This window comes from Alligator sinensis, unplaced genomic scaffold (genome assembly GCF_000455745.1).
Source record: "Alligator sinensis unplaced genomic scaffold, ASM45574v1 scaffold1224_1, whole genome shotgun sequence".
NCBI classification, from domain to species: Eukaryota; Metazoa; Chordata; order Crocodylia; family Alligatoridae; genus Alligator; species Alligator sinensis.
Window position 1 is genome coordinate 7,031 of NW_005842626.1, and position 6,732 is coordinate 13,762.

Genomic DNA, 6,732 nt, shown 5'->3' on the forward strand with positions numbered 1-6,732 from the left:
TATGGCTACCTACCCCCGTTTTTTGGTTCCTACCCCGGTGTCGCGCTTAAACAGGACCCCCGGAAACGGGGCCCCGTTATTGGGTTTCCTACCCCCGTTTTTTGGTTACTAACACAGGTGTCGCTCTAAAACGGGTGCCCCCAGTAACGGGGCCTTGTTTTTATGGGTTCCTACGCCCGTTTTTTGATTCCTACCCCCGGTGTCGCTCTTAAACGGGTTCCCCCGGGAATGGAGCGCCGTTTTTTGGCTTCCTACCCCCATTTTTTTTCTTCCTACCCCTGGTGTCGCTCTTAAAAGGGTTCCCCTGGAAACGGGGCCTCGTTTTTTGTCTTCCTACCCCTTTTTTTTGGTTCCTACCAAGGTGTAGCGCTTAAACAGGTCCCCCCCGGAAACGGGGCCCTGTTTTTTGGGTTCCTACCCCCGTTTTTTGGTTCCTACCCCCGGTGTCTCGCTTAAACGTGTCTCCCGGAAATGGGGCCCTGTTTTTTGTCTTCCTACCCCCATTTTTTGGTTCCTACCCCGGTGTAGCACTTAAACGGGGCCCCGGAAATGGAGCCTCGTTTTTTGGGTACCTAGCCCCGTTTTTTGGTTCCTACCCTGGTGCCGCTCTTAAACGGGTCCCCCTGGAAATGGGGCCCCGTAATTTGGGTTCCTACCCCTGTTTTTTGGTTCCTACCACGGTTTAGCACTTAAACGGGTCCCCCCGGAAACGGGACCCCATTTTTTGGGTTCCTACCCCCATTGTTTGTTTCCTACCCCCCGTCTCGTGCTTAAATGGGTCCCCCCGGAACCGGGGCCCCATTTTTGGGGTTCCTACCCCCGGTGTCGCCCTTAAACGGGTCCTCCCCATTAATCTGGCCCCATTTTTTGTGTTCCTACCCTCGTTTTTTGGTTCCTACCCCAGTGCTGCACTTAAACGGGTCCCCCGGAAATGGGGCCACTTTTTTTGCGTTCCTATCCCCGTTTTTTGGTTCCCACCACCGGAGTCGCGCTTAAATGGGTCCCATTGGAAACGGGGCACCGTTTTTGGGGTTCCTACCTCCGTTTTTTGGATCCTACCATCGGTGACGCTCGTAAACGGGTCCCCCTGGAAACAGAGCCCCGTTCTATGGGTTCCTACACCCGTTTTTTGATTCCTATCCCGGTTTCGTGCTTAAACGGGTCCCCCCGGAAACAGCTCCCCGTTTTTGGGGTTCCTACCCCCGTTTTTTGGTTCCTACCATCGGTGACGCTCTTAAACGGGTCCCCCAGGAAACAGAGCCCCGTTTTATGGCTTCCTACCCCCGTTTTTTGGTTCCTACCCCCGCCGTCGCATTTAAACGGGTCCCCCCGGGAACGGGGCTCCAGTTTTTGGCTTCCTACTCCCGTTTTTTGGTTCCAACCCCCGGTGTCGCGCTTAAACGGGTACCCCTGGAAACGGGGCCCTGTTTTTTGCCTTCCTGCCCCCGTTTTTTGGTTCGTACTCAAGTGTCGCGCTTAAACGGGTTCCCCTGGAAACGTGACCCCGTATTTTGCCTTCCTTGCTCCGTTTTTTGGTTCCTACCCCGGTGTAGTGCTCAAACGGGTCCACCCGGAAACGGGGCCCCGTTTTTTCGGTTCCTACCCCCGTTTTTTGGTTCACACCCCTGGTGTCGCACTTAAAAGGGTCCCCTCAGAAACGGGGCCCCGTTTTTTGGGGTTCCTACCTCCGTTTTTTGGTTCCTACCCCTTGTGTCGCACTTAAACGGGTCCCCCCTGAAACGGGGCCCCATTTTTTGGTTCCTACCCCCGGTGTCGCGATTAAACGGGTCCCACCATTAACTGGCCCCATTTTTGGGGTTTCTACCCTTGTTTTTTGGTTCCTACCCCAGTGCTGCACTTAAACGTGTCTCCCGGAAACGGGGCCTCGTTTTATGGCTACCTACCCCCGTTTTTTGGTTCCTACCCCGGTGTCGCGCTTAAACACGACCCCCGGAAACGGGGCCCCGTTATTGGGTTTCCTACCCCCGTTTTTTGGTTACTACCCCCGCTGTCGCGTTTAAACGGGTCCCCCTGGGAACGGGGCTCCGTTTTTGACTTCCTACCCCTGTTTTTTTGATCCTACCCCCGGCTGGTGTCACATTTAAACGGGTCCCCCTGGAAACGGGGCCCTGTTTTTGGGGTTCCTACCCCCGTTTCCGGTGTCGCGCTTAAACGGGTCCCCCTGGAAACGGGGCCCTGTTTTTGGGGTTCCTACCCCCGTTTCCGGTGTCGCGCTTAAACGGGTCCCCCTGGAAACGGGGCCCTGTTTTTGGGGTTCCTACCCCCGTTTCCGGTGTCGCGCTTAAACGGGTCCCCCTGGAAACGGGGCCCTGTTTTTGGGGTTCCTACCCCCGTTTCCGGTGTCGCGCTTAAACGGGTCCCCCTGGAAACGGGGCCCTGTTTTTGGGGTTCCTACCCCCGTTTCCGGTGTCGCGCTTAAACGGGTCCCCCTGGAAACGGGGCCCTGTTTTTGGGGTTCCTACCCCCGTTTCCGGTGTCGCGCTTAAACGGGTCCCCCTGGAAACGGGGCCCTGTTTTTGGGGTTCCTACCCCCGTTTCCGGTGTCGCGCTTAAACGGGTCCCCCTGGAAACGGGGCCCTGTTTTTGGGGTTCCTACCCCCGTTTCCGGTGTCGCGCTTAAACGGGTCCCCCTGGAAACGGGGCCCTGTTTTTGGGGTTCCTACCCCCGTTTCCGGTGTCGCGCTTAAACGGGTCCCCCTGGAAACGGGGCCCTGTTTTTGGGGTTCCTACCCCCGTTTCCGGTGTCGCGCTTAAACGGGTCCCCCTGGAAACGGGGCCCTGTTTTTGGGGTTCCTACCCCCGTTTCCGGTGTCGCGCTTAAACGGGTCCCCCTGGAAACGGGGCCCTGTTTTTGGGGTTCCTACCCCCGTTTCCGGTGTCGCGCTTAAACGGGTCCCCCTGGAAACGGGGCCCTGTTTTTGGGGTTCCTACCCCCGTTTCCGGTGTCGCGCTTAAACGGGTCCCCCTGGAAACGGGGCCCTGTTTTTGGGGTTCCTACCCCCGTTTCCGGTGTCGCGCTTAAACGGGTCCCCCTGGAAACGGGGCCCTGTTTTTGGGGTTCCTACCCCCGTTTCCGGTGTCGCGCTTAAACGGGTCCCCCTGGAAACGGGGCCCTGTTTTTGGGGTTCCTACCCCCGTTTCCGGTGTCGCGCTTAAACGGGTCCCCCTGGAAACGGGGCCCTGTTTTTGGGGTTCCTACCCCCGTTTCCGGTGTCGCGCTTAAACGGGTCCCCCTGGAAACGGGGCCCTGTTTTTGGGGTTCCTACCCCCGTTTCCGGTGTCGCGCTTAAACGGGTCCCCCTGGAAACGGGGCCCTGTTTTTGGGGTTCCTACCCCCGTTTCCGGTGTCGCGCTTAAACGGGTCCCCCTGGAAACGGGGCCCTGTTTTTGGGGTTCCTACCCCCGTTTCCGGTGTCGCGCTTAAACGGGTCCCCCTGGAAACGGGGCCCTGTTTTTGGGGTTCCTACCCCCGTTTCCGGTGTCGCGCTTAAACGGGTCCCCCTGGAAACGGGGCCCTGTTTTTGGGGTTCCTACCCCCGTTTCCGGTGTCGCGCTTAAACGGGTCCCCCTGGAAACGGGGCCCTGTTTTTGGGGTTCCTACCCCCGTTTCCGGTGTCGCGCTTAAACGGGTCCCCCTGGAAACGGGGCCCTGTTTTTGGGGTTCCTACCCCCGTTTCCGGTGTCGCGCTTAAACGGGTCCCCCTGGAAACGGGGCCCTGTTTTTGGGGTTCCTACCCCCGTTTCCGGTGTCGCGCTTAAACGGGTCCCCCTGGAAACGGGGCCCTGTTTTTGGGGTTCCTACCCCCGTTTCCGGTGTCGCGCTTAAACGGGTCCCCCTGGAAACGGGGCCCTGTTTTTGGGGTTCCTACCCCCGTTTCCGGTGTCGCGCTTAAACGGGTCCCCCTGGAAACGGGGCCCTGTTTTTGGGGTTCCTACCCCCGTTTCCGGTGTCGCGCTTAAACGGGTCCCCCTGGAAACGGGGCCCTGTTTTTGGGGTTCCTACCCCCGTTTCCGGTGTCGCGCTTAAACGGGTCCCCCTGGAAACGGGGCCCTGTTTTTGGGGTTCCTACCCCCGTTTCCGGTGTCGCGCTTAAACGGGTCCCCCTGGAAACGGGGCCCTGTTTTTGGGGTTCCTACCCCCGTTTCCGGTGTCGCGCTTAAACGGGTCCCCCTGGAAACGGGGCCCTGTTTTTGGGGTTCCTACCCCCGTTTCCGGTGTCGCGCTTAAACGGGTCCCCCTGGAAACGGGGCCCTGTTTTTGGGGTTCCTACCCCCGTTTCCGGTGTCGCGCTTAAACGGGTCCCCCTGGAAACGGGGCCCTGTTTTTGGGGTTCCTACCCCCGTTTCCGGTGTCGCGCTTAAACGGGTCCCCCTGGAAACGGGGCCCTGTTTTTGGGGTTCCTACCCCCGTTTCCGGTGTCGCGCTTAAACGGGTCCCCCTGGAAACGGGGCCCTGTTTTTGGGGTTCCTACCCCCGTTTCCGGTGTCGCGCTTAAACGGGTCCCCCTGGAAACGGGGCCCTGTTTTTGGGGTTCCTACCCCCGTTTCCGGTGTCGCGCTTAAACGGGTCCCCCTGGAAACGGGGCCCTGTTTTTGGGGTTCCTACCCCCGTTTCCGGTGTCGCGCTTAAACGGGTCCCCCTGGAAACGGGGCCCTGTTTTTGGGGTTCCTACCCCCGTTTCCGGTGTCGCGCTTAAACGGGTCCCCCTGGAAACGGGGCCCTGTTTTTGGGGTTCCTACCCCCGTTTCCGGTGTCGCGCTTAAACGGGTCCCCCTGGAAACGGGGCCCTGTTTTTGGGGTTCCTACCCCCGTTTCCGGTGTCGCGCTTAAACGGGTCCCCCTGGAAACGGGGCCCTGTTTTTGGGGTTCCTACCCCCGTTTCCGGTGTCGCGCTTAAACGGGTCCCCCTGGAAACGGGGCCCTGTTTTTGGGGTTCCTACCCCCGTTTTTTGGTTCCTAACCCAGGTGTCGCGATAAAAACGGGTCCCCCCAGTAACGGGGCCCGGTTTTTATGCGTTCCTACTCCCGTTTTATGATTCCTACCCCCGGTGTCGCGCTTAAACGGGTCCCCCTGGAAACGGAGCCCCGTTTTATGGCTTCCTACCCCCGTTTTTTGGTTCCTACCCCGGTTTCGTGCTTAAACGGGTCACCCCGGAAACGGCTCCCTGTTTAAGGGGTTCCTACCCCCGTTTTTTGGTTCCTACCCCTGGTGTTGCGCTTAAACGGGTCCCCCCAGAAACGGGGCCCCGTTTTTGGGGTTCCTACCTCCGTTTTCTGGATCCTACCATCGGTGACGCTCTTAAACAGGTCCCCCTGGAAACGGAGCCCCGTTTTATGGCTTCCTACCCCCGTTTTTTGGTTCCTACCCCGGTTTCGTGCTTAAACGGGTCACCCCGGAAACGGCTCCCTGTTTAAGGGGTTCCTACCCCCGTTTTTTGGTTCCTACCCCCGCTGTCGCATTTAAACGGTCCCCCCAGGAACGGGGCTCCGTTTTTTGGCTTCCTACTCCCGTTTTTTGGTTCCAACCCCCGGTGTCGCGCTTAAACGGTTACCCCTGGAAACGGGGCCCTGTTTTTTGCCTTCCTGCCCCCGTTTTTTGGTTCCTACCCCAGTGTCACGCTGAAACGGGTTCCCATGGAAACGCCTCCCCGTTTTTGGGGTTCCTACCCCCGTTTTTTGGTTCCTACCCCCGCTATCATGTTTAAACGGGTCCCCCCAGGAACGAGGTTCTGTTTCTGGCTTCCTACCCCCGTTTTTTGGATCCTACCCCCGGTGTCGCGCTTAAACGGGTCCCCCTAGAAATGGGGCTCTGTTTTTTGGCTTACTACCCCGGTTTTTTGGTTCCTAACCCAGTGTCACGCTTAAACAGGTCCACCCCGGAAACGGGGCCCCGTTATTGTGTTCCTACCCCCGGTGTCGTACTTAAAGGGGTGCCCCGGAAACGGGGCCCCGTTTTTGAGGTTCCTACCACCGTTTTTTGCTTCCTACCCCTGGTGTCGCGCTTAAAAGTTTCCCCCGGAAACGGGGCCCCGTTATTTGGTTTCCTACCCCGTTTTCTGGTTTCTGTCCCCGGTGTCGCTCTTAAACGGGTCCACCCAGAAACGGGGCCCCGTTATTTGGCTTCCTACCCCATTTTTTGGTTCCCACCCCCGGTGACACGCTTAATCGGGTCCCCCTGGAAATGGTGCCCCGTTTTTTGGTTCCTACCCCTGGTGTCGCGCTTAAACGGGTCCCCCTGGAAACGGGGCCCCTTTTTTTGGGTTTCTACCCCCGTTTTTTGATTCCTACCCCTGGTGTCTCGCTTAAACGGGTGCCCCCTGAAACGGGGCCCCGTTTTTTGGGTTCTTGACCCCGTTTTTTGGTTCCTACCCCCCGTGTCGCGCTTATACGTGTCCCCCCGGAAGCGGGTCCCCGTTTTTGGGGTTCCTACCCCCGTTTTTTGGTTCCTACACCCGGTGTCGCGCTTAAACAGGTCCCACCATTAACGGGGCCCCATTTTTTGGGTTCCGACCCCTGTTTTTTGGGTCCTACCCCAGTGTTGCGCTTAAACGGGACCCCCGGAAACGGGGCCCCGTTTTTTGTGTTCCTACCCCCGTTTTTTGGTTCCTACCCCCTGTGTTGCACTAAAACGGGTCCCACCGGAAAAGGGGCCCCATTATTGAGGTTCCTATCCCCGTTTTTTTGTTCTGACCCCCGGTGTCGCGATAAAA